The 27,741-nt window shown below is 44.7% G+C and overlaps 1 long non-coding RNA gene across 1 annotated transcript; it reads right to left on the reverse strand.

The window, feature by feature from the left end:
• Positions 1 to 18,334: 18,334 nt before the first annotated feature.
• Positions 18,335 to 20,390, reverse strand: LOC136546881 (uncharacterized). The gene is made up of 4 exons (XR_010781445.1): positions 20,126 to 20,390; positions 18,965 to 19,013; positions 18,767 to 18,863; positions 18,335 to 18,686 (listed from the first exon to the last, which is right to left on the reverse strand). It is a non-coding gene; the product is annotated as an uncharacterized lncRNA (long non-coding RNA).
• Between the last annotated feature and the right edge of the window lie 7,351 nt (positions 20,391 to 27,741).

Consider the following 27,741-nt stretch of genomic DNA (forward strand, 5'->3'; position numbering starts at 1 on the left):
GCATTGGCAACAATTATTATTCCACGTCATCATTTTCGCTGATGTGTTGCCTCATCAGTTGGGAATGAAATACCTCCGCTGGAACTGGCCTAAGCACCAACATCTACAGATACCAAATTATTAGTTCCATATAATCTATGATACAGTTAACATGTAACGGTACATTCCTTTATATTGTAGATGTGTTAACGTTTGTTTATAAAGATGATCAATGTTACAGACGTCTTGTCCAGGGACGAAGTCAGCGGTGGGGCTAAGGGGGCTTCAGCCCCCCTACCCATCCTGAGCACGTGGAGTTCCCCTAAGTCCTCTCTTAAAATTTTATGCATACATGTATTAGGTAGGAGGGGCTAAGGTTAAGAGAAAATAAAAAAGTCTCTATTCTTTTGTTCAGCCCCTCCTAAATTTTTTTCTGGCTTCGTCACTGGTCTTGTCCAGGTTCAAAGCTAGAGTTGTGTTTTTTTTTTTGGACGGAGGGAGTACACCTTGTTTGTCTCAGCTTGTCCTCTTATTGTAGCCTAAGCTCGTCGAGTCACTCTTTTCGGATTTGAAAGGATCAAGATGCCCAAGAGGGGGGGTGAATTGGGCTAATTCGAAATTCTCTTGCAATAAACAAATCCCACGGATAGCCCAATTAACCCCTTGTGCCTAGAAAAGTATTTCTATCAAACTAATGCACAACGAACTCACCACCTATGTTCCAACCTTACTCAAGCAAGCAATTCTATGGATGTAAAACAAGTATTGAATTGCTTAAAGTAAATACTCAAAGTAAGTGCTCAAAGTAAATAGGGAGAGAAAGGAACGCGGCGATGTTTTGCCGAGGTATCGAAGAGTCGCCACTCTCCACTAGTCCTCGTTGGAGCACCCGCGCAAGGGTGTAGCTCCCCCTTGATCCGCGCAAGGATCAAGTGCTCTTTACGGGTTGATTCTTCGACACTCCGTCGCGGCGAATCACCCAAAGCCGCTCACAACTTTGAGTTGGGTCACCCACAAGCTCCGCCGGGTGAACACCAAACTCCCAATCACCACCAAGCCGTCTAGGTGATGGCGATCACCAAGAGTAACAAGCACGAACTCTCACTTGACCACGCGAAGCCTAATGAGACGATGGATGCACACTTGGCTACTCTTGATTTGCTAGTGAGGCTACTCTCTTGGATTCTCAACTCACAAACACCTCACTAGGAACTTGCTCTTCTTGGCACTCACAAACGTGTTTCTCAGCTGTTGGAATGAGCAAAAGTTACTCCACTCACGAGTGGAGCTTCTATTTATAAGGCAGCCTGAAAAACTATCCGTTATGAGCTTCTGCGGGGTGACCGGACGCTCCGGTCGTGATGACCGGACGCTCCGGTCAGTTCTACCCGCGAACCAGTAATTAAAGAGTCGACCGGACGCTGGCAGGGTCCGGTCAGCACTGACCGGACGCGTCCGGTCGCATAAAACCCTTACTGGAACCTTACTGGACTCGACCGGACGCTGAACCCTCAGGGTCCGGTCGCACTGACCGGACGCGTCCGGTCACACTTTTCCAAGTCTGGACCCTTACTGGAGTCGACCGGACGCTAGCTCTCAGCGTCCGGTCACACGACCCTCCAGCGTCCGGTCACAACAGACTTAACCACCTCAGTCAAACGAACTGACCGGACCCTGCGGCCAGCGTCCGGTCGCACCGGAGCCAGCGTCCGGTCAGTGTTTGACCCTCCATTCACTTTCAACTCTCGATCATATGTGAATGAAGTTTGCTCCAAAGGATCTTAGGCATTCATAGGAGCTACCTAGAGCTAGTTTTAACAAGTGTGCACCACACCTAACTCACTAGACTCAACTAGGTCAAGCTACCCGTTCATACCCCCCTTCATAGTACGGCCAAAGGAAAAACAAAGTCCTAAACTACTCTAAGTGTCTCTCCAACTCCAATCGACACTTAGAACTAGTTATCCTTAACCTTGTCGTCCATCCTCTGAAAACCGAAACGATTTCCATCGTAGGGGCATGACAACCTCGATTGCCCAATCGATCTCCATTACCATGACCTAACTTAATTGCCTCTGCAAAACACACGTTAGTCATAGTAATCTTGTATTGACATTAATCACCGAAATCCAACTAGGGGCCTAGATGCTTTCAATCTCCCCCTTTTTGGTGATTGATGACAATACCACCTCGAGTATGTTATGGAGTGAGGTTTTTGACGGGCTTGGTTCATATAAGCTTTTGTCAATAAGAACAAAGAGTTAGTCAAGCTTATATGACCCAAGCCAACACAATGTACTCAAAGGATATGAATTAAGCATGAGTACAAATAATAAAGCTCATTTGCTTCGAAGTATAAACGCGGAAGCAAACGCAAATGAGCATAATCACAAGTGATATGACATATAAAAAAGCGAAGTAGAAATCACATATGTCAAATATCACAACCACGTAGATAGCACTATCACATATATATAAAAGTATGTATGAAAGTAAACACACGAATGCATAAGTAATAGTGTATCACACAAATAAAACTCCAAATGTATATAAAAAGCTAATACTAGATAACTAGCTCCCCCTAAAACTCGCTCCCCCTAAGTCTACATACTCAAACCCTCTCCCCCTTTGGCGTCAAACACCAAAACCTAAGGGTCGGACGGCGGGGCTGCAGCGGACGAGTCGGGCGCTGAAGTACGTGGAGCAAGATGGAACTGGGCGCCATCATCATCAGATCCTGAGCTCTGAACTGACTGACCCTCTGAAGCAGGAAGTGTCGCTGAAGCGGTCTGGGTCTGAGCTGGGGCTGGTGCTGCCTGTGATGCTGCAAGTAAGTCTGTCGTAGGATCTGACGAGGCGACAGACGAGGGGAGCCTCTGAGTGGTCATGATAGGTGGAGCTGCTGTAGATGGTCCGGCAGTATGCATGTGAGGCGGAGTAGGCATGCCGGTCAACTCGCTGAATGATGCTCCAAGACTCCTGGAGACTGACGACTCAGGCACAAACAGCGAGGAAGACTGCTCTGGTGTAAAGCCCGTCTGAAAGGGCGTGAACTGCGGGGCGACACCCGGTGAGGCTAACCACTGGGACACCTGTACTGGAGGTGACGTGAACTGAACTGGAGGCTGTCCCTGACTCTGAAGCCCGATGGGCTGTACTGCTGGAGTCGTCGAAGTGGTAGGAGGCTGTGCAAGCTGAGGCGAAGTCTGTGGCAGTGGAATCCCAATAGCCGTCACTACATGCTGCATGAATCCCATGAGCTGCTGCTGCATAAGTAACTGCTGGTGCTGAAGGAGCTGCTGCTGCCGCTGAAACTCGTCCTGACGAGCCTGAAACTGTGCAAAGTTGGCAGCTGTCTCCTGTGCCTGTCGTGTCTGATCCTGCTGCATCCGCTCAAGAATAGCAATGAGAGCGGGGTCTGTCTGTGGAGCAGGTGGAGCAGAACTGGAGCTACCGGCCTCTGCATCGTGTCTGCGAGGAGGCATCTGAGGTATAGGCTGGTAGTCGTCGTCGGAGCTATCACTGTACTCGCTCACCTCCTGCTGTGCCTCTAGCTCCGCCTCCTCAGTAGCTGCAATCCCTCTGATGATCTCATCCTGCTGAGCTGCAGACTCTGGCACGTCGGGGCGACGGCTAGGCTGACTGGGTGCCTGAGGAGTGGCGTGTCTGATCCTCTGTGACAGGTTGTAAGCTGGGAACTCTGTGGTGGCAGCTGTATACTCATCCATCATGCCAGGGGGCTTATCCATCACAACTCTGCGAATAAGGAAGGTGATCCAGTGAGCATAGGGAAGCTGCCTGCGACCCTTGAATCCCTCAGCGATAGTATCCTCCATCTCAGAAAGAAGGAGGTCCCAGATGTCAAACACTGTCATCTGCATGATAGCATTGAGAAGCCAGAGCTGTAAGCGAGTCAGGCCCTCCCTGTATCCCAACCTGGGAAGCAGTGTCCTCCTGATGATGGCCTCTAGTATCCTCGCTGTAGGAGTCAAGTCACTGGGGTTCCTGCTCGACCCCTCACCAAATGGCTCCTTGAAGCAATGCCGCACTAAGTCTGTAGGGGGTACCAACCCTCCATGGGGACGCCTGGGAGGTCCCTGCTGTCCATAGCAAACCTCATGCATCCTTATAGGTTGCTCCTGTAGTCTCAGTATCTCCCTGGCTCTGCCACTAGTCACTCTATGGTCTTTGCCGTTGAAGGCAAAGTGAATGAATCTGTGATGAGGATCAACATAGAGCGAGGCATAAAACTGACGGACCCAAGATGGTACATATATCCCCGTCCGTCCAATCAGATCTGACAGTCCTGGCAAATATGACAAGTATTGCCGAATGCCCTCTCCGGCTGCTGCCACAATGGACTCTATCTGACAGACCCTCTGTGATCTGAACACTGCCCCACTGTTAAGATATGCATTGTAGAAATCCTCATGCAGTGGCGTGTAGAACCCCTCAGCTGCTCTCTCATCCCTCCTCGGAGGAAACCAGACCTCAAACTCCACAAACCGCAGCTGCTGAACCTGCCTGGCTGTAGCGGCCCTCAAGTCGAGGTGAACCACTGGAGGCGGACCCTGTGAAGGACGTGAACCCCTGCGCCGTGTCACTGGCCTCGGTGGAACTGCAGCACTGGTACGACTCGAGCGGCGTAGCTGAGGTGCCGGCTCGGTCTCCTGACTCTCCTGAGTCTCCTGGGCTGGCTGAGGCTCTGCTGGTGGGGGCTGCTGCTGTGCTGACGGACCCTCCTCAATGGCAACCCGTCGTCCTGCCAACGTGGCAGTCCCAGCTGGACTACCATGACGACGCTCAGCCTCCTCAATCGCAGCTCTGAGTGCGGGTGAAACTGGCTGATCTGCAATAACAACTCCGCTGCGGGTACCACCTCTCTCTGCACGCTCTGCGGCCTCTGCAACAGCTGCTGCTCTCGCTGTCTCGGCGTCGGGGTACTTGCGCTTCTTGGATGTTACTTGCTTGGTTGACTTGCCCTTGGATCCGGCTGGCTGACGAGGCGGGGGCCTCCGATCATCATCGCCTGGGCCACCACCAACATTCTTGGTGCGAGCCATCTGAGCTGACAAGATGGTGAACTGTCGCTGATGAAGATCAACTGTCAATCTGCCGCTTTCGAGGCTTGGCCTCGATCCTTACTCGCGAGCTTGGCTCCGAGTTTACTGCCAACTGCCAGACGAAACACAACGGAACCGACTCGCTGCACGATAGAATAGATGGATATACAAATAAATACCATATATCTAATAGTTGCGAAATCCTAATAGAGAAAGCAATGTAGATGCGAAATTGAATCGTATGGCTTTCTACCTGACGAACCGCGAACCGAGAAGAGGTAAGTTGTCACGCGGGGGATCTCAGAACCGGTTAGGGTTAGGTCAAATGCCCTAAATGCAATGGGGAACAGTGAATTTAGAATTTGATCTAGGTCACAGTTGAGATCAAGATTGAATTGCAAAGATTGCCATACCAATCAATGGGAGGATAGCCCTGGGTGGAGCGCGACTGGCGAGCGGGGGCCGAACGTGGAGACGCGGCGAGGCAAGGCACGACGGCGCGGCCAGTCAGGCGCACGGTGGCGCGGGTGCAGGCTGACCGGAGAGGTGGCGCGTGGCTGGGCTGCGACAGTGGCTCGGGCTAGGGCACGGCTGCGCGGACGAGAGGTGAGGCGCGAGGAGGCTGCGGCGCAGTGGTGCGGCGGCGACTTGGGCGCGGCGGCGGCTCGGCGAGGCAGCGGCAGCGCGTGCGCGAGATTGGGGGCGAGAAGGTGGCGGCGCTGGTTAGGTCGGAGCAGAGGAACACGGCACGGATAAATACCCCCCCCGAACGCGACAGAAAGGAAAACCGGAAAAGAGTCCTTAAGACGCGCGAGATCCATTGACCGGACGCTCCGGTGGTAGCGACCGGACGCTACCACCCAGCGTCCGGTCGATTCCAGAGAGGTCCAAATCCTCTGGAATCGCGACCGGACGCGTCCGGTGGTCCTTGACCGGACGCAGGCAGGGTCCGGTCAGTACAACTTTGTCATCCTCCGATCGACCGGACGCTGAGCGCTTTCTGACCGGACGCACAGACGCAGCGTCCGGTCACTCCTTCAACAGCAGTTCACCTCCTGTGAACTGACCGGACGCTGGACAGCAGCGTCCGGTGCAGCGTCCGGTGCACCTTTTTCAGCAATTCTTCAACATACCTTCGCGCTACCTGTTCCCAATCAAGTCCCAACTTGAATAAGATCCAAATAAACACCAATTGGGACTGATGTGAGTGACCTCTCTCAAACCCTCATATTTTTCAAAATATTTTGCCTTAGGCTATAATTCTTTTTAAGAAAGTAGGCAACAAGAGGGCAAATGGAACAAAACGACAAAACAACATTCATGCAAATGTAATGCTTGTAAGTAAATCTAGTTGCTTGTCAAGTTTGATCCAAGGTTAAGCTTCTTCACACGCTTTTCGGCGGTTATCTTAACCATGTTAGACAAGCCCTATATGCATTGCCACAAATTAAACATGTTGTATTTTACAATGAATGCAAGGGACAACACAAGCTCAATTTTTTGTGAAGTTACTAAAATCAAGTACATTGAGCTCGTTCCGCAATCTACAAAATGCAGCTTCATCTAGCGGTTTAGTGAAGATATCCGCTAATTGATCTTCGGATCTTACACCTTCTAGTGATATATCATTTTTGGCTACATGATCTCTTAGAAAGTGATGGCGGATATCTATATGCTTGGTGCGAGAGTGTTGAACCGGATTATTTGCAAGTTTTACCGCACTTTCATTGTCGCACAAAAGAGGTACTTTCTCTAGAACTACTCCATAGTCTAGTAAAGTTTGTTTCATGTATAATATTTGTGCACAACAAGCACCCGCGGCAATGTATTCCGCTTCGGCGGTGGACAAAGCCACACTATTTTGTTTCTTGGAGGACCAAGACACAAGAGATCTACCAAGCAAATGGCACCCTCCGGATGTGCTCTTTCTATCAACTTTGCATCCGGCGTAGTCCGAATCGGAATAGCCAATTAATTCAAATAAAGCTCCTTTGGGATACCAAAGGCCAATGCTTGGTGTGTGCTTAAGATACCTAAGGATTCTTTTTACGGCAATTAAATGTGTTTCCTTAGGACTAGCTTGAAATCTAGCACACATACACACACTAAACATGATGTCGGGCCTAGATGCGGTTAAATATAACAAGCTACCAATCATAGAACGGTAGAGAGTTTGATCAACCGAGTTACCTCCCTCATCTAGGTCGAGATGTCCATTTGTAGGCATTGGGGTCTTGATTGGCTTACATTCATCCATCTTGAATCTTTTGAGAAGATCTTTTGTGTATTTCTCTTGAGAGATGAAGATGCCTTCTTTCATTTGCTTGACTTGAAAACCAAGAAAGAATGTAAGCTCACCAATCATTGACATCTCGAACTCCTTAGACATCAATTCACCAAATTCTTTGCATGAGTCTTCATTTGATGATCCAAAGATGATATCATCAACATATACTTGACAAATGAAGATATGCCCATCAAGCTTCTTGGTGAATAGTGTGGTGTCGACCTTCCCAATGGTGAAGCCCTTCTCAATGAGGAAGTCCCGAAGGCGCTCATACCAAGCTCTTGGGGCTTGCTTAAGCCCATATAGTGCCTTGGACAACCTATAAACATGATTAGGATATCTAGGGTCTTCAAACCCGGGAGGTTGATCAACATAGACTAGTTCATTAATAAAGCCATTTAAGAATGCACTTTTCACATCCATTTGATATAGTTTCATTTCATGATGTGATGCATATGCAAGAAGGATACGGATGGCTTCTAATCTTGCAACCGGTGCAAAGGTTTCTCCAAAATCTAAACCTTCAACTTGAGAGAACCCCTTTGCTACTAGTCTTGCCTTGTTCCTCACAACAACACCTTGATCATCTTGCTTGTTGCGGAACACCCACTTCGTTCCAATGACTCTTGCATCTTTTGGTCGCTCTTCAAGATTCCAAACTTCATTGCGAGTGAAGTTGTTCAACTCTTCATGCATGGCATTGATCCAATCCGGATCTTTAAGAGCATCTTCTACCTTGGTAGGCTCATAGCAAGAGACAAAGGAGTGATGAGCAATAAATGAAGTAAGTTTTTGAGATCGAGTCATCACCCCCTTTGTTGGACTCCCTATGATGAGATCTTGTGGATGATCTTGTAGGAGAGGTGTATTTCTTCTATTGACCACTTGAGGAGGAGGTTGTGGAGCATCAACATCTTGTGCTTGTACCACCATTTGTTCATGGGAGATATGAGTATCTTCATTTTCTACTCTCCGAACTTTTTCACCATCTTGTGGTACATTTGATGAAGAAGGTTGGTTAATGACTTGTACATCATCTTCATCATCTTTTGGCTTGATGTCTCCCACCGGAATGTTCTTCATAGCCTCCCTCAATGGTTCATCACCTACATCATCAAGATTCTCATGTGCTCCTTGGGAGCCGTTAGATTCATCAAATTCCACATCATATGTTTCTTCAACCAAGCCGGTGGCATGATTAAATACTCTATATGCTTTGGACTTCAATGAGTAACCAACAAGAAAACCTATATCACAACGCCTTTGAAACTTCCCTAGGTGTTGCCGCTTCTTATAGATGTAGCACTTGCAACCAAACACCCTAAAGAAGGAGACGTCCGGCTTCTTCCCATTGAGCAACTCATATGGTGTCTTGACAAGGAACTTTTGAAGAAATAGGCGGTTGGATGCATAACATGCGGTGTTGATTGCTTCCGCCCATAGAGCTTCGGGGGTGTTGTACTCATCTAGCATTGTCCTTGCAAGAGTGATCAAAGTCCGGTTCTTCCTCTCAACTACACCATTTTGTTGAGGAGTATAGGTTGCGGAGACTTCATGTTTGATTCCAACTTCATCACAATAAGCTTCTATATTTGTGTTGTCAAACTCTTTGCCATTGTCACTTCTTATCTTCTTTAGCTTCACTTCAAATTCATTTTGAGCTCTCTTGGCAAACTTCTTGAAACATGATGCAACTTCGGATTTGTCATGAAGGAAGAACACCCATGTATATCTTGAATAGTCATCCACAATCACAAGACAATAGAGATTTCCTCCCAAACTCTTGTATGTTGTTGGTCCAAATAAATCCATGTGTAGGAGTTCTAGCACTCTTGTGGTTGACATGAAAGCTTTGGTTGGATGAGTGTTTGCAACTTGCTTGCCGGCTTGACATGCACTACAGAGCTTGTCCTTCTCAAACTTCACATCCTTCAATCCTCTTACCAAATCATTCTTCATAAGCTTCTTGAGTGAGCTCATCCCAACATGAGCAAGTCTTCTATGCCATAACCACCCAAGTGTTGTTTTGGTGAATAGGCAAGTTTTCAAGTTTGCATCTTCGGAGGTGAAGTCAACTAGATATAAGTTGTTGTATCTAAATCCATTGAATATCACTTGATTGTCATCTACTTTGGATACAACAACCTCCTTTTCGGTGAATAAGCATTGAAATCCAAGATCACACAATTGCCCAACGGATAGCAAGTTGAAGCTCAATGAAGCAACATAGAGTACATTGGAAATGGAATGATCATTTGATATTGCCACTTTGCCCAATCCTTTAACCTTGCCCTTTGAATTATCTCCAAATGTTATTTTCTCTTGTCCATCTACCTTTTCATCTAGTGAGGTGAACATACGAGGATCACCGGTCATATGTTGAGTGCAACCACTATCAATAACCCAATGACTTCCACCGGTCTTGTAGTTCACCTACACACAAGAGATTCAAGCTTTAGGGATCCAAGCTTGTTGAGGGCCCTTCACCTTCTCAACAAGTGACTTAGCCACCCAAATTTTCTTAGGCCTACTCTTGTTGGGGGGACCTAAGAACATGACTTTCATCTTTCCACTCGAATCTTTTCTAAGCATGTAGTGAGCATTGAAGGCAAAGGGTCTAGCATGCTTGGGCAAGGGTTGTGGTGGTGGAGTTTGACACTCATGAGCAAAGTGGCCTTCTTGTCCACACTCAAAACATCTCTTTGGCTTTGGCTTTGGCTTTGATTGTTGGTGTTGAGCTTGAGCCTTCTTCTTCTCTACACTTGCCATATATCCAATGCCACTTCTATCCATCTTCATGACGGTATTCATGAGTAGCTCACTTTGGAGATGCTTGCCTCTAGCAAACTTGCTCAATCCCACCTTGAGATGCTCTTTCTCCATCTTGAGCTTCTTATTCTCTTCCTTGAGAATATCATTGTTCTTCTCCTCCTTGAGTTTCTTGATTTCTTCTTTTAGCTTCTCATTCTCAAGGATCACCTCTTTGTCATGATCAAGAGTTTCTAGCACAATGGTGTTGTGACTTTTCATCTCTTCAAGATCTTTCATGAGCTTCTCATTTTCACTCTTGAGCTTGACAAACTCATCATAGTCATTGCACTCAACCACTTGCTTGCCCTTGCTACTAGATCCATGCTCAATGCTTTCATCAATTAAATCATCACATGAGGTAGCTATATCAATCTTAACAACATGGTTAGTAGCATCATGTGGCTCATTTGGTAAGAATTCTTGTGCAATAATAAGAGTATCATAATTGATCTTTAGAGTTGTATATTCATCTTTTAGCTTATTGTGACTAGTGATAAGCTCATTGTGCACCCACTCAAGTTTATCATTTTTATCTTTAAGCTCTTTCTTAGAAGATTTGAGCTCCTTAAGTTTGGATGATATGGAATCATTTGTTTCTTTGAGCTCATCATTAGTCTTTTCTAATGTATCACACTTAGCTAAGAGTGAATCATTTTTAGCATCAAGTTTTTCATTTGTAGCTCTACTCTTTCTAATGATCTTTGTATATTTTCTTAGTATTTTGACAAGATCATCATATGTAGGTGAGTCATCATCATCGCTATCACTATCATCATCACTAGCATGTTCATCATCACTACTATCATCACTCTTAGTTACCTTTCGTTCACCTTTGGCCATAAGGCATAGGTGTGTAGAGGATGATGGCGATGGTGGTGGTGAAGATGCAAGATCAATAGCAATGGCGGCCACCTTTTCATCGTCACTCTCATCATCGGATGATCCACTTGATGAATCAATGTCCGTGAGCCAATCACCGACAATGTAGGCCTTGCCACTCTTCTTCTTCTTGTAGAAGTCCCTCTTTTTGCCATCTCTCTTCTTGTATGGCTTGTTCTTCTTCTTTTCATCTTCATCACTTGAATCATCTTTCTTGCCCTTGTTCTTGAACTTGTCTTTCTTGGGCTTTGTGCATTGATGAGCTAGATGGCCAAGTTCGCCACAATTGTAGCAATCCATCTCGGAGATTGGCTTTCTTCTTGAACTTGTGAAGAACTTCTTCTTCTTGCCATCAAACTTGATGCCACTCTTATTTAGCCTTTTTAGCATCTTGGTGGTCTTCTTCACCATGAGGGCAAGACTTTCTTCATCATCTTCATCACTTGAGCTCTCATACTCAAGTTTTGCTTTGCCCTTGTCTTGGCTAGCTTTGAATGCTAAGTCCTTCTCTTTCTTCTTTGTAGAGGATGAGCCGTCTTGTGGTGTGATGTGCATGTACATCTCATGAGCATTGATCTTTCCCAAGATTTGTGTCGGTGTAGCGGTGGAAAGATCACCTTGATGTAGCACGGTCACAATATGCCCATATTTGTCAATGGGGAGGACACTCAAGATTCTTCTCACAACATCGGATGGTGACATTTGAGTAAGTCCAAGCCCATTGACTTCCTCTACAAGAACATTTAGTCGAGAATACATCTCATTAGCACTTTCTTTGGGAAACATCTCAAAAGAATTTAGCTTTTTAATCACAAGATGATAGCGTTCCTCACGCTCACTCTTGGTTCCCTCATGGAGCGCACAAACGTCCGACCATAGTGCATGGGCGTCTTTGTGGTTCCTTACACGATTGAACACCTCTTTGCAAAGGCCTCTAAAAATGGTGTTGCGAGCCTTTGCATTCCATTTTTCATAATTTACTTCATCGCCTTGAAGTTGGGCGGCATTCCTAGGTGCGGGGAACCCTTGGGAGGCGGCTCTAAGAATTCCAACATCTAGAGCTTCTAAGTATGCCTCCATGCGGATTTTCCAATATGGAAAATCATCTCCCTCAAAGATAGGAGGAGGACCATCCCCGTGAGACATCTTGCTCTAAGCGATTAAGCTTAAAAACGTGAGCACGAGGCTCTGATACCAATTGAAAGGATCAAGATGCCCAAGAGGGGGGGTGAATTGGGCTAATTCGAAATTCTCTTGCAATAAACAAATCCCACGGATAGCCCAATTAACCCCTTGTGCCTAGAAAAGTATTTCTATCAAACTAATGCACAACGAACTCACCACCTATGTTCCAACCTTACTCAAGCAAGCAATTCTATGGATGTAAAACAAGTATTGAATTGCTTAAAGTAAATACTCAAAGTAAGTGCTCAAAGTAAATAGGGAGAGAAAGGAACGCGGCGATGTTTTGCCGAGGTATCGAAGAGTCGCCACTCTCCACTAGTCCTCGTTGGAGCACCCGCGCAAGGGTGTAGCTCCCCCTTGATCCGCGCAAGGATCAAGTGCTCTTTACGGGTTGATTCTTCGACACTCCGTCGCGGCGAATCACCCAAAGCCGCTCACAACTTTGAGTTGGGTCACCCACAAGCTCCGCCGGGTGAACACCAAACTCCCAATCACCACCAAGCCGTCTAGGTGATGGCGATCACCAAGAGTAACAAGCACGAACTCTCACTTGACCACGCGAAGCCTAATGAGACGATGGATGCACACTTGGCTACTCTTGATTTGCTAGTGAGGCTACTCTCTTGGATTCTCAACTCACAAACACCTCACTAGGAACTTGCTCTTCTTGGCACTCACAAACGTGTTTCTCAGCTGTTGGAATGAGCAAAAGTTACTCCACTCACGAGTGGAGCTTCTATTTATAAGGCAGCCTGAAAAACTATCCGTTATGAGCTTCTGCGGGGTGACCGGACGCTCCGGTCGTGATGACCGGACGCTCCGGTCAGTTCTACCCGCGAACCAGTATTTAAAGAGTCGACCGGACGCTGGCAGGGTCCGGTCAGCACTGACCGGACGCGTCCGGTCGCATAAAACCCTTACTGGAACCTTACTGGACTCGACCGGACGCTGAACCCTCAGGGTCCGGTCTCACTGACCGGACGCGTCCGGTCACACTTTTCCAAGTCTGGACCCTTACTGGAGTCGACCGGACGCTAGCTCTCAGCGTCCGGTCACACGACCCTCCAGCGTCCGGTCACAACAGACTTAACCACCTCAGTCAAACGAACTGACCGGACCCTGCGGCCAGCGTCCGGTCGCACCGGAGCCAGCGTCCGGTCAGTGTTTGACCCTCCATTCACTTTCAACTCTCGATCATATGTGAATGAAGTTTGCTCCAAAGGATCTTAGGCATTCATAGGAGCTACCTAGAGCTAGTTTTAACAAGTGTGCACCACACCTAACTCACTAGACTCAACTAGGTCAAGCTACCCGTTCATACCCCCCTTCATAGTACGGCCAAAGGAAAAACAAAGTCCTAAACTACTCTAAGTGTCTCTCCAACTCCAATCGACACTTAGAACTAGTTATCCTTAACCTTGTCGTCCATCCTCTGAAAACCGAAACGATTTCCATCGTAGGGGCATGACAACCTCGATTGCCCAATCGATCTCCATTACCATGACCTAACTTAATTGCCTCTGCAAAACACACGTTAGTCATAGTAATCTTGTATTGACATTAATCACCGAAATCCAACTAGGGGCCTAGATGCTTTCAGGATTCCTTGGTGGAAAGATTTAGCATCATGATCGACGAAAGGGATAGAACAAACAAAACATGCTGATCTAATGTCTTGGCTGAAAAAAAATCAAGAAAAGCATATTCGTTTTTGATGTCTTATATGCAATTGATCCATTCATTCCTCAATGCAAACTGAGTCCCCGTTTGGTAGAGCTCCTATCGGCTCCAGCTTCTCTGACGCATTCACTATTGATGCACTGTTTACAGGAGCTATTTGCCTATTTTTCTCTCTCCTCTCCCCTTATCTCACAGAGCCGGTGGAAGCAGGAGAAGCCAATTTTTTTGGCTTCACATGCTCCCACCAGCTCTGTGAGAGAAGGAGAGAGGGGAGAGAAAAAACAGATCCTATGAACAGTGCATGAACAGTGAATGCATCAGAAAAGCTGTAGTACGTAGGAGCTCTACCAAACGGGGCCTGACTCTAGCACCCTTCTAGACTAGTTTCACTATCACTACTACATAAAAACTTAACCAAGACGTTTGGAAAAAGGCCTCCGAGGCGGTTGGGCCGGTTGCCCGCCTCGGTTATTCATGGCAGGGCAGTTGCCCCAGCAACCGCCTCGGTTAATGCTTAAGTGAGGCGGGCAACGTAACAGAACCGCCTCGGTTAATGCCTATTAACCGAGATGGTTGCCCTAACACAACCGCATCAGCTAATCGATTAACCGAGGCGGTCGTCTATACGGCCCGCCTCGGAAATTTCGCCCTAGCCCGCTATTGTTTCCAGGACCAATATCCACCTCCGAGTATATATAGCGGGATGAAAACCCTAACCGTGACCACTCCCTCCAAGCCTCCTAGGCGCCGCTCTCTGTTTCCCTCCAGGTGCCACGCGTTTTCCTCTTTCTCCTAGGCAGCGGCGTAGGCCCAACCCTTCCCTCCCACTCTCTCATCTCCCTCACTCGACGACGTCGCCGCTCTCCTCTCTCTCCCCCACCGCCGCATCCCACCTCGATCTCCTCTTCCTCTCTCGGGTCTCCCTCACCAACCGCCACACTCCCACCACCGGTGGCCGCTCTCTATCTCCTCTCGCTTAGGATCTTCTCCTACGACGGCGGGAGGCGCTCGCGCCCCGGTGGGCCGCATGCGCCAGGTCTTCCGGCGCTCGCGGGGCTAGGGAGCCCTCCACCACGTCGCGGGCTAACTGGTGGCAGCACGAGCTTGGGGGTGGCGGCGCGGGCTCGATACGGTGGAGGTGTGTGGCGGCAGGCTCGATCTGTCGCGGATCTGGTGGAGGGGCGCGGCGGCTGTTTGATCCGGTGAGGTAGAGCCCCCCGGCGGCGAATCCGGCAGCGTGGCGTCCTCCCCGACGGCGGTTGCTTCGATCTGCGGTGGATCCAACCAGGAGGTACCCGGATCCGGCGAGGAGGAGCCCTATGGCGACGGATCCGGCAGCGTGGCGTCGGCTGGGATTCGAACTGCGCTCCCCGGTGGCGGATCTGACAACGGGGCAGCATGGTGCGAATCGACGGCGCGGCGGCGTGGTGCTGCTGGTAGCGGCCCAGATCTAGGCCTAGACCCGGTTTCCAGCCGAGTTTGGGCTTTTTTTTGTTTTTTTATTTTCGTTAACCGAGGCGGTTCCGTTAAGGCCGAATTAACTGTGACCTTTTGACGAAGGCGGATCAGTTGCCCGCCTCGGTTAATAGTTTTTGCCTGCCTCGGTTAGAATTACAGTAGTAGTGTATGAGGTCACAACATAGCCAGTAGCAACATGATAAAGTAGCCTCGGTTGCAGGCTTGAGACTAGCAATTCAATGGCGTCAGCTGTGGTTCCACAATTTGTTTGGGAATGCCTGATGCACTAAAAAAATGTTGGGATCGGTAATACACCTTATCCAATATCTTCTCATGGCCCAACTTCTCACGCGGACAGACCCATACGCATACCACATATCTTATATTTTAGTTCTTACTACATATAAAAGGTTAATTCATAGGTGTTGTGTTTAGAGCGGCAAAGATTATAAGCTAACCCTTACCCTCTTAAACTTCCAAAGCGATACTAAACCTATTAACTACAACCACACATGAAACAACTGCACAACTATTACAGATTTTTAATGGGCAGATGTAACACAGAGCAGGCTATCGATTAGCTGATGCAGCAGTGGCTCCTGTAGATATGAGCAAAATAATATGAGTGCATTCAGAGGAGAGGATAATTTCAATAAACAAATAAAAATTATTTTCAAGAAAACCAAATGCCAAAAAAATGTAAGGCACCAACCTTATTTGTGCGAGTTACTTACTAGTTATTTCAGTGGTAAGCGTTGTTTTCGTCAGCGAGACGCGTGTAGTGGCTTCGTCAATCTCGTCTCGAGGATTTCTCGGCCCAATCTTTGAATGTGCTCATAGGGGTAGGGTTTATATGCGTGTGTTCATATGGGTGATTGTGCGTGCGTTGTTGTGGGGTGTATGACCCCGAATACCCACGGCAAACCACATGGGCTATGCCCCTAGGGGTAGCCTAGCCCACAAGAAGAAGCCTTGCGGGGCACGACTCTGCTCGGCGCCTTCCGCAAGACATCGGAAAGATATCCTGAAGATACTACGAGATCTGTTAGATATGTATGATCCTAAGATTTCTGTAATCAGTTATTACTTTCCGGTTATCTCTCAGATCTAACCGACTTGTAACCCTGCCTCCCAGACTATATAAGGCGGGCAGGGACCCCTCTAAAATCACGGCATATCATATGATAGCTAATACAAACCAACAGACCACATGAGTAGGGTATTACGTCATCCTGGTGGCATGAACCTGTATAATTCGTGTGTCTCTGTTACCTTCTTGTTCTTGATCTCGCTCTCCTCTGCCGATCAATCTACCTTCGTGGGATACCCCTCAGAGGACTATCGACGATATTCTGTCGACAGTTGTGAATAGGGTTAATTTTTCACCATGGTTATGACTCAAATCTACGTATCTACGAGGCAACTGCACCCCCTCGGATTTGCTTTACCTCCACCTTGCATCGTATTGTGTAATCTAAAAAATTGAAATGTGCATGGGCCGCTGTCATGCAGTGGTCTTTGGCAAATAATGACCTAACCGCTTTAACAGTCAAACTTAAGAAAAAGTCACAGCATAAGTATATATACTACTATGTAAGAAAGAATCGTCTTGTTCGCTGGGCTTATAAGCCGTACTTTTTCAGTCAACGAGCAGTATTTTTCTCTCATAACAAATCAGCCAACAGTACTTTTAGACATGATTTATCAGCCAAACAAATAAGACAATGGTTTCGAAGGCAACAAGCTTATGACGGTTACGTCGTTGCACTAAACAGCAAAGCAGTCCACTATATATATGCCCTTTTTTTGTTTCTTCCGCATGCTGTAGCCCTTCAGGTGCCCCACCTTATTCTCCCCCCAAGGCAACCCGTGTAGGACTTGCATTGCATCTCGAATGAATCCCAGTCGTACCTTCTTTCGTCTTGAAGCTGGCGAGTGGCGACTCGTCACCGTACCGCTACTAAATTGATTCAGAACATGTTATAAAGATTTCCAAGGATGATCACTACAACATGACGCGCACTATTAGGACGTCCCAACGAGGCTGAGTCAGCTAGCTATTTAGATGTACAGATCAGCGTGCATCCTACGTGAAGGAAAGAGAAGATGCCAAGAAAATCGAGCCAGCGACGAACTCGTCGCTCATCTATTTGTGCATCCCGAGACAAAAAGTCACGCAGCTGCACCGATTTTTTTTTGTTTTTCAGCTTTTTTTTAATTTTTCATAAATACGCTCCTAGCAGTATCCTTTCAAAAAATAGATCCTAACCTCGGCGCCGTGACAATTGGCGCCAAGCTTACACGTCTCGGCACCAAAGCAATTGGTGCCGAGGTCCAAAGTCATTTTCTACGTGTTGTTGACGTGGCTGCTTGTTTGGCGCGAACGTGGCATGAGTTCGGCGCCGTGGATCTTGATGCCGAACTCGACGCTAATTACTACGGCGTCGAGCTATGGAAATTGACAAATTTTAATTTTTACCATGACTTGGATATTGAGAAATGTGGTTAACTCTAGATTTTTTATAGTGACTTATTGATTGATCACTTAAAACAGTCTAGAAATACTTAAGATAAAAAATGATCTAGGATTTATGCTCATGAACTAGCCTAAAAATGCTTATAAGTATTGGATCAATAGTCAACTACTTTTTTCATGATGTTGTTTTGACTAGGGGTAAAACTATAGTTTCTTTTCTAGATATGAAGTTTGACCTTTAATAGAAGTTGTAGTTTGAGTTGAGTACAATAAACTTTACTTTTGGACCTAAACCTAAATCAGTCTTTAACATGGCCGAATTGTGATGCTGTTTTGGCCTCTCTAAATCTTTCTAATTCACTTATCGCCGGTAGTGAATTTGACATGTTTGTGATATTTTATCTTTCAATTTTGTATAGCGACTTAATTTGATACCGTACTACGAATTTGAATACTCTCTAAGGAGATGACAACAAAACAAGTCTCGTCAAGTTTGGACTTAACTACGGTAAAAAATCAGACTTAGCCACGATCATAAATTCTAGACTTAGCCATATTTCCACGTGCTTACAAGTCATGACGTGCTTACAGGTGAGGTGTGTTGCGTCCGTGCTTGGATGCCTACACATGCACGTACGGTTCGTTGCATGCACCGATGCATCTCCGGTTAGCAATGCAATAGACGCATAGAGCCAAGTCCTGCATCGTCCTGCCGTACTGTTATGAAACACCATATGTTCAGCAAATGATCGAGCTCCCTTCTTTAGCCTCCCAAGTTTGCAAAGATGGATCAGCGGCACACACTCACAGCGGTGTACACTGCACACAACAGCCTACAAGCCTCACCTTCACCTTGTATAGCAGTCCCCTGCAATGACACATGATAAGATGGACAGGAGAACTGGATCAAAAGTTCATAACCAACTAAATATGCTTGGTGAACAATACCATTTGTTCTAGGAAAAATATCAATTATTGCACCAATAAATGGAGACAAGTAATTCCACTGTCCAGTAATAAGGTACTTCACAGCTTACAGTCCAATCTATCTCAAAAAAAAAAAAGTTTACAGTCCAATCTCTATCAGGAGCAGTATATAGAGAATTAAAAATAAAGAATTTCTGGGAGCACGAAAGAAGCACCTACCAGGAGCAGGTGAGCCTTGCCAGCGCCAGTGGCACAATTACCATGGTCACTGCTTTCATGTAGAATCAAATGTTAGCATTATTTGAGGAAGAAAACCAATCCAACTAAATAGGTGACGCTCATAGCTAGGTTTGGCAATCTGTTCACACCAAAGAAACAGTAGAAGGAAAATGTAGTATGATAAATACTTGTCAGAAAAAAGCATGACATAAACAATAAAACACCAAATGAAAAGTATGTATTAGGAAAATTTAAATACAAACACAGATAACTTGAAATGGATTGATTAAAAAACATTGCAATTGCAATTCTAGATAATTATTGGATACTCTGCTAGTTGGACTGGATTCTTGGTTCTTAGACTTGGATACTCGTGTTCAACTGCAACTACAATATTATCTACAGAAATACTTAAGTACGAAAGATTGGGGAGTTTTTCCCCTCATAAAGAAGCATCGTGCGGAAGTTGGTAAAGAGTAAGAAACATACGTTCTGGAGAACCACAGAAACAAGGAGAATTTTGCTAGAAACAGTTTAGGTCCGAAGGTAGAATGCTGCATATAATTGAATCGAAAATTCCTGCTGTTAACTAATGGTAAATAATGCCTGCATATATATGTAAAATACCATCATGCATCATCTATATGTGTAGTGAGATCATGAATTTCCGGTACAAAATACGATCCTACATGGCAATTAATCCAACGAAAATAACAGCAAGATCAAATAAGATCATAAAAGAAATGTCAGAGCACACTGCATCCCAACCAGTTCAGTGCCTAGTTTTTATACTATCAATTATCTGAAATTTACAGTTTGAGCACCAAATCAACGTTAATAAAATTAATCCACCAAGCTTATTCATCCCTTCCGGATATAAGTGAAGGTGGCCACTTACCAGAAATAACTGAAGATGTATGACATTTCAATTCCAGAAATAACATTGTAGAAACTAAGAGAACACATGTATATTGTGGCCACTGCCACTCCTAATGAAGAAACTAAGAGAACACAGGACATCCCTCAAGCCTCTAGATCTCCAAGGATCAATTCGGCACCTAGTTTATTTAACTCGTCACAAGTTGCAAGGGACTCTACTGCATATAGAAGTGGAGAAAAAAGGCACAACGGAAGAAGACAGAGAGAGGACTTTCACCGTACAGAGGGCTCAGCAAAGATGGATCTGCAAAAGACGATGACGTCTCCTCACTGGGCTGCGACCTCCGCACGCCACCATCGGCCGTGGGGACCATGACCTTCGCACGCTGCCCTCGGCCGTCAGGGCCGCGACCTCCGCGCGTCGACCTTGGCCGCTGGCGCTGTGACCTCCACGCGCCGCCTATGGCCTAGGTCGGTGACTCCCCAGCCATCTCCGCCTCGCCAGCAGAGAGGTCCCCAACTAGGACGCACGAGAGGTGCGGCGGGAGCGACGCCGACAGCGGGAGGCGTCGGGCGAGAGAAAAGAAAAGAAGAGAGGAAAAGGAAAGGAAGGAAGAAAGAAAGGAAAAGGACCCACCTGTAAGGCCAGCTCGGCGCCAGGATCTACGGCGCCAAGATCCACAGCGCTGAGCTGGCTGCCATGTCACCCTCGGCTCTACTTTGATGCAGATGTGGCCCCGACGCCAAACCCTTTAGCGCCGAGACGTGTAATCTCAGTGCCACCAACAATGACGCCGAGCTAAGGGTCTAAATTTTAAAAACATATCACCAGGGGCATATTTGTAAAAAACTTTAAAAAAAAAAAAGCAAAAAAAAAATCGGGCAGCTGCATCACCTTCTCTGCTTTTGGAGCGGGGACAAGAGTGCGGGTGGGATCCACGGTGGTGGAGAGAAGATAAATTGAATAAAAAATTCTTGCAAGTGGGATCAACATCAACGTAAATTAACGTGGCACTAAATAGATGGCAGCTAACTCTTTCCATTGAGGACGCCCTTACTGCTCGCAAATGAACCAAGAAGAGGTCACTCGAAATATGAGCGTATATACTCACTCCTGTCGGTCACACACTCCCTAGTCCCTACGCAGCACAGAACTCTTTGTATCATGGACTCCTAAAATAAAGTTGGTTGGTTTTTTTTTTTTTTTTTGGTGAAAGCTGCCCACCCGAATTTAAGTTCCCGACTTGACACAAGTGCTCGTATTTTTCTAAATTTATTCCAGGATTTAACGGGCAACGTGTTCATCGACAACGGGGTGCTTATGGTGACTTTGTCATTCTCGAGATTTGCCGGTCCAACCCAATTCTTCAGATATGCTTATGAGGGTAGAGTGTGCATGGTTGCGTTCATAGAGGTAAGTGTACGCTCGTGTATGTGAACGTCTACGTCTGTAACGGCGTCACGAAAATAAAAGATCGTATGAGAAAGCAGTGGCCCAAAAAAGATCTAACTGCATGCGCTACACAATATACTAAGGCCTTGTTTAGTTTCAAAAAGTTTTCTTAAAAAGTGCTACAATAGTCATCACATCGAATCTTGCGATATATGCATGGAGCATTAAATGTAGACGAAAAAAACTAATTACACAGTTTGGTTGGAAATCACGAGACGAACATTTTGAGCCTAATTAGTTCATAATTGAATACTAATTGCCAAATAAAATCGAAAGTGCTACGGTATCCTAATTCTCAAATTTCATCCTACTGAACACAGCCTAACATATATACACGTTTGTGAATTTTTCCTTGTGGCCGATCGAGCTAGATGGTTGATCCCGTACGTCACTAGCACAATGGGGACACAGAAGTCTTGCATGTGTTACATACTTGGACCCGGTAGTGATATATAGTGATACATACAGGTCCTCTACTGCATACACACTTGTGCTTCCATTCCATTCCATGTGGCACACAGGGCATGCAACTGGCGCTTCAACTTGGGGACGAACGTACGTGCGGCGGCTGCTGTCCAAGCAAGAATGCGGCCGGTATGTTCCAACGGACCAAAGTGCTCCACCACAAGAGGACCACAGCCACAACGGAGACGGCCGGCCGGCGACCGGCCAGAAAAGGTTCAGAGAACCTGAAACATATTGCAGGTCTACCCAATAAAATCACGCACTGACATTAATGATCCATGCGCTTTTCGTACGTGCGTCGTGCGCGGCGCCACACACATTATATATAGGACTGTGCCCGTACCTTACAACGAAAAAAAAATCATAGCATTACCTTTTTAATTGTGGTCTAATTTTTTTTCATCCCCAATAAGTTAATCACGGCATTGTCTTCCATATTAATTCTCTTTTTTCCTCCTAAGCACGGCATTGTCTTTTGTTCTGGGTTTCTTTCCTTTAACTGTGCTGGTAGAGAAGCGGTTATATAGAAAGTTTTTTTTTGCTGTCGGGTGGACCCATAACTGGGGTGTTTGTCCTACTAGGTAGATATTAGTAATTCATATATTTTAGCGGTAGAGATAGAGATATGCATATAATCTAACCGGCCGGACCCTGTGAGCGAAGGCACTGCACGCATGCACTTGGCCATCGATAGATCGCGAGTTGCATTTGGAGCCGCAGCACTTGCTGTCCTTGTCCTTGTCCTTGTCCTTGTCCTTGTCCTCGATTTCTTTATCATGCATGGGCAAAAGCAGGGCCTCCAAATGTACGATCACTTCATGAATTCAGCAGCACTTGTACTGCTCGATTAAAACTGATCGATCTATCAGCTCTCGGAATGATAACGACGTGGACCAGTGGAGCGGACCGCTGGGCGCCACTGCACCTTTTGGTTTGTTTTACACACCATCCATGCTAGTTGCTGGCTGTTTTGCCCGGCCGCCGTCCATGGTTCAGCTTGCTAGTTTCAGCTGCGTGGTGCATCACATGAGCACGTATCAACAGCGACGCACCCACTAGCGAGCGAGAGGCGGAGAGTGCGAGACGATAAGATTTAGGGCGTGTCCGGGACCGTTCCGCTCCATGTTTTTTTTAAGCTCTGCTTCATGTTTTTTTAGCCAAATAATTTCAGCTCCATGCATTCTGTTTGAGAAAAAATAGTGGAGTTATGAGAGCACCTAAAGATGTGCTCCATAAACTCTAGTTTTTTATAAAGCTGATCCATGATGGAGTTTATAGAGCAGAGCTTATGGAGCAGTCCCAAATACCCCTAAGATTTCCCTCATGATCCGATTTGGTTCTTAGTTCTTCGGAGGGGGTGCTGTATCTAACCAGATATAGTTTTTTTTTCTATTCTTTTTTTCTACAAGTTCAGTCATTAGTTTTTTTTTTTTTGAGACACACCTCTATATACGCCTTCTGACGAGAAACCAAACAAATCTACGACTAGTGTAGTAGATGCTACCTTTTGCTACACTATCAGCATCTACATTCAACTTACGATTCTTATGAGAAAACTCAACCCAAACAAACAGTTCAGTCAGTAGTTAAGCTTTGAGATAGCTTGGTGGGAAATTCAAGTATCGTTGCCCAAACTGCAGCGATCCAATTGCAATGACTTGAGCTAGCTCGGCCCGTCCCAACTGGATCTTGGCCCGCATCCTCAATAGGTTCCCCGGTTCAGGCTATATAGCAGCTCAACAACCCAAAACTAAACAAACAGGGCCTAGTAGTTCAAGTACAATGCCTGCTCCATAGACATGTAGATAACCACAATCAAGATGACATGCCACAATCAAACAAAGACATCCTTCATTCAGCTACAACATAGGTAATCCATAATAGAAAATATCTTCACCATCTCATATTTTAAACCTTTTCCTTTGTTGTAACTACCCCAGTAATTACATCTATAAAACATTTCATTTTCAGGCCTTCCGCTCTTCTTTCAATTCTACCAAATTTCCATGTTAATAAAAATTCATAAGATCAATGTATTGTTAACAATTAGTCATCCATTAAAGATACATGCCTAATTACTATAACATATCAAGAATTCTCCCTTCTCAACTATATCTTTTTTCCTATTATTCATTGTTGATGGGTATGTCACCTACCATTGAAAAAAAGCACACCATTACTTATTCAGGAAATTAGAGCACCCGTGCAAGTTGAGAACTTGCCGAAGTGGGCAAGCTCTACCACAATAAACTTAACTAATAGAGCTGCAAAGTTCTCCTATTCTTTGTTTGGAATTCAAATATTTTTGAGATTTATGCTAAAGTTAGATTGTTTAAGAGGGGATCATGCAATTGTTTTGGTCTTAAGTTGCTTACTACGAGTCAAGTGGGAGAAAACAAAGTGTTGGTTGGATGAATTGTCTAGATTAAGTTGGAGGCATGGGTAAAGGATTTGCTTTGAAAACCCATTAAAAATACTCAAAGTATGTGAAATATAGGATCAAATCGTTTCTATTTTTAACCTAAATACATGCCATAAATAATCAAACTTTAGAAGTTTAGAGGGAGGATTTCGTCGTTGCCTTCATAAACATAAGAATAAATGCAAGTTGAGTTTAATCTACATAAATAGACCAGAATGATGACAATAAAACCCAAACAAAATGGATGTTATTATGGTAAGTATAGAAGAAGTGGTATCATACAGTTTTGGTGTCATATCCAAAGAAGTCAAGGTTTAGGTCATGGCGCATATTTCACAACACTTGGCACATTGGGGAATTGAATATTTTATGAACAGATGCAAGGTAGCATTGTGTGTATTAGCAAATTGGAATGTATATGTCTATTCTTTATCTCTATGGGTCTTTTCTACCAAAGTTGAGTAGTTATTCTAACTAGCAAAACATGTCTGTGCGTTGCAACGGAAGAAAAACTATCATATATTTATGAAAACGACAATGAACAGTACACACGCACATGCACACACACAATAATATAAGTTAATGATGCTAATACTATATCAATATCCTATTAACATATATCGAATTAAAATATAATCTCGATAGATTTTTTCCTCCCAATGCAAAGCATGAAAAAATTTAGACGTATCATCGTAACTTATTAACTTTAATTTTACTATCCATGTGTTGTAATAGTTAAATGTCGTGAGAATCCATAAAAATCCGTAGTTCTAATAAAAATTATAAGACATTTTGGCATATCTACATTCATAGCTTTTAATATGAATCTAGACAATATATATATATATATCTAGATGCGTAGCAAAAGTTATGAATCTAAAAAGCCAAAACGTCTTATAATTTTGAACGAATGGAGTATTTAATTAAAGCCGACAAGTAGTTAGTTGTTGACGTGTGAACAATTGATCTGTCCATTGATGACTGTGATGGGAGACCTCTCCTAATTTTTCACATGGCAGCCCTGGTCGAGGATTACAGGGTTATATTTATTTAGACTAAATTTGGCAACAAACTACTTAGTAGATCTCAGTTAAATTAGGCAACAAACTACTTAAGAGATTTCAGTTCACGTATTGATTAGTTAGACCATTTGCTAATCTAGGTAACTTGCGGATAACAGTTCAGAATAAAAAAACAAAAACGGATAAATGATAGAAGCAAAGAGAAGCCGCGGATAAAAATTCTGAATATAAAACATTGAAATGAAGAAAGGTAGTAGGGAAGCAGAAAAGTCGAAACCAATGAACGGATGAAAAACTAAATTAATATTAGGCATTATAGATAGCAGTCGTATCCGTGCATTGCAACGAAACGTATAGGAATCGAATCTGGATTATCGCTAGACCTACACGTAAGTTGTTCTAACTTGTATGAATACACGTCATGAATACCAGACACATATATATATGAGATACGGAGGGTGCAACCAAAATCCCTAGCGTATGAGATAGGGACTCAAGGAAGAAAATAAGATACATGTTAATTTCTAGAGTCTGATGTATTCATCGTAAACTATTTGCTCTGATAACTTGTATTTACGTGAGCTAACATGACCGAAGCTAACATAACCGAATTGAGTTAGAAGTCTATTCAATTTATTAACATAATATCAGAATCAATCTAAAGGAATTTCTAGAAGTAGATATAGATAGATAAGATATAATTTTTATTTTTTATAAGAAAAAATGAAGAATACCAGAAAAGAAATAGAAAACATGAAATAAAAAGAGGCATATCCGTGCACCCCCAGGCGCTCAATTCGGATTTTTTCCCTTGTGCCGTGTACCACGTGGAAGGTAACGTCTTCACGTAAGAAAAAACAGACGCACGGGAACGTCTCCGAAAAAAAAGGTTGACGTATTCTATTCAAAGTAAGCTTGCAACAGGCGTTTGGTATATGGATTCTGAATAAACGCGTATCTGTTACCTAATAATAACACATATGAGCACTTACACAATATATTTTGGAATCGGACTCCGTATCACGTTAGACAAGAGCTATTTTAACTCATATGAGCACGTGTTGTATATATATAAGTCCGAACTGAAGAAATTCTCCATTGTCCGATAGTTAGAGAGAGACGGACAAAAAAAAAAATGGATGGACGAAAAAATGGCCGAAATTTTTGCCTCTTTATTATTAGATATAGATATAGATTTGTTTAGTGGTTCATGGTTTGAAAAGTGCAAAGAGTTTGTAAAATTTCCAAAGCCAAGTGTTGGCCGTGTAGCAATAACATATAGTCTACTTTGAAATTAGATGTTTCAAAATATATGACACTTGGCATTTTGCAAGTCATTAAAATGGAACATCTACACTATATATACCACCCATGTCGAGTTTTGTGGAATTTAGATTGCAACTACTAATCTATTGTTTTAATTTTTAACCTGAGTTTCTTCTTCATTACTCATTGGCTAACAAATCGTTAGCCACGATCACAGATACAGTATCAGGTATAGAGTTGGTGATCAGCTCCTCACCCTCATTACACAAATGATCCAGTGCAGCCAGCTCATGAGCGACTCTATTACATTCTCTACCAACATGAACACACTCAAAGAAAATAAAATTTGAGCACAACAGAGACTTGATTTCATCGATCAAATGACCCTCAGCTGACAGATCATACTCACATGACTTGATAGCCCTCACAACTTCTTGTGCGTCGGAGTCAAGCAGGATCCGGCCAATGCCCAGATTCACTGCCACTTGAATTCCTTGGAGACAAGCGCTCGGCTTGTTTAGAAGGGAGAAGAAGCAATCGAGAAAGAGGCAGCGATAGCCCTCTCGCACCAGCAGGGATGCTGGGGCAGGACCGATCGCCGTCAGCACGGTATGCCACTTTGGCAAATTTGCTGCGCCACACGGACCAGCATCACCAAAATGGTTAGATTTGGGAATAATTTTTAGGGTTGGGTTATTTTTAAAGTATTATTTTAAAAGGGCTAATAAATAAAAAATCACGTATTTGTAGGCCTTGGATAATAAAAATATGGGGGCAGCCTCGAATACAGATACAAAAGTCAGTCCAAACTCCAGAGTGTCACTTGTGATCAAGCAACTGATTATAGGCCTGCTCAGAGATAAATGGAATAAGTGATGTAAGGCCTGCTCTCGATGAGCTTTCCTAAGAGTCATCCATTTGTTTTTTTTTACAAAGGAAAATGCTCCCTCCAACCCCTAAAATTATACTTCTTACTTTTTAAGAAGTCAAATATTTTTAAATTTGATCAAATCTATACAAACATTTATGATACTAAATATTTACTGATCCATCCATCCCAATTCTCAAATGCGATAACTGAAGCCTGGTGACGGGCCCAAAAGGGAGCCCAAAACCCATCTGCCATCCAGATTCCTGAGCCCTAACTCACCCTTCTATCTCTAAATTTGCTCAAAACAAACCTTCTCTCTCTAAAGTCTAAACGCCCAAAATCTCTATGTCAATCATCAAATGAAACAAAACAACAACTACACAAAATATACAAGTTGCA

Source organism: Miscanthus floridulus, chromosome 3 (genome assembly GCF_019320115.1).
Source record: "Miscanthus floridulus cultivar M001 chromosome 3, ASM1932011v1, whole genome shotgun sequence".
Lineage (NCBI taxonomy): Eukaryota > Viridiplantae > Streptophyta > Magnoliopsida > Poales > Poaceae > Miscanthus > Miscanthus floridulus.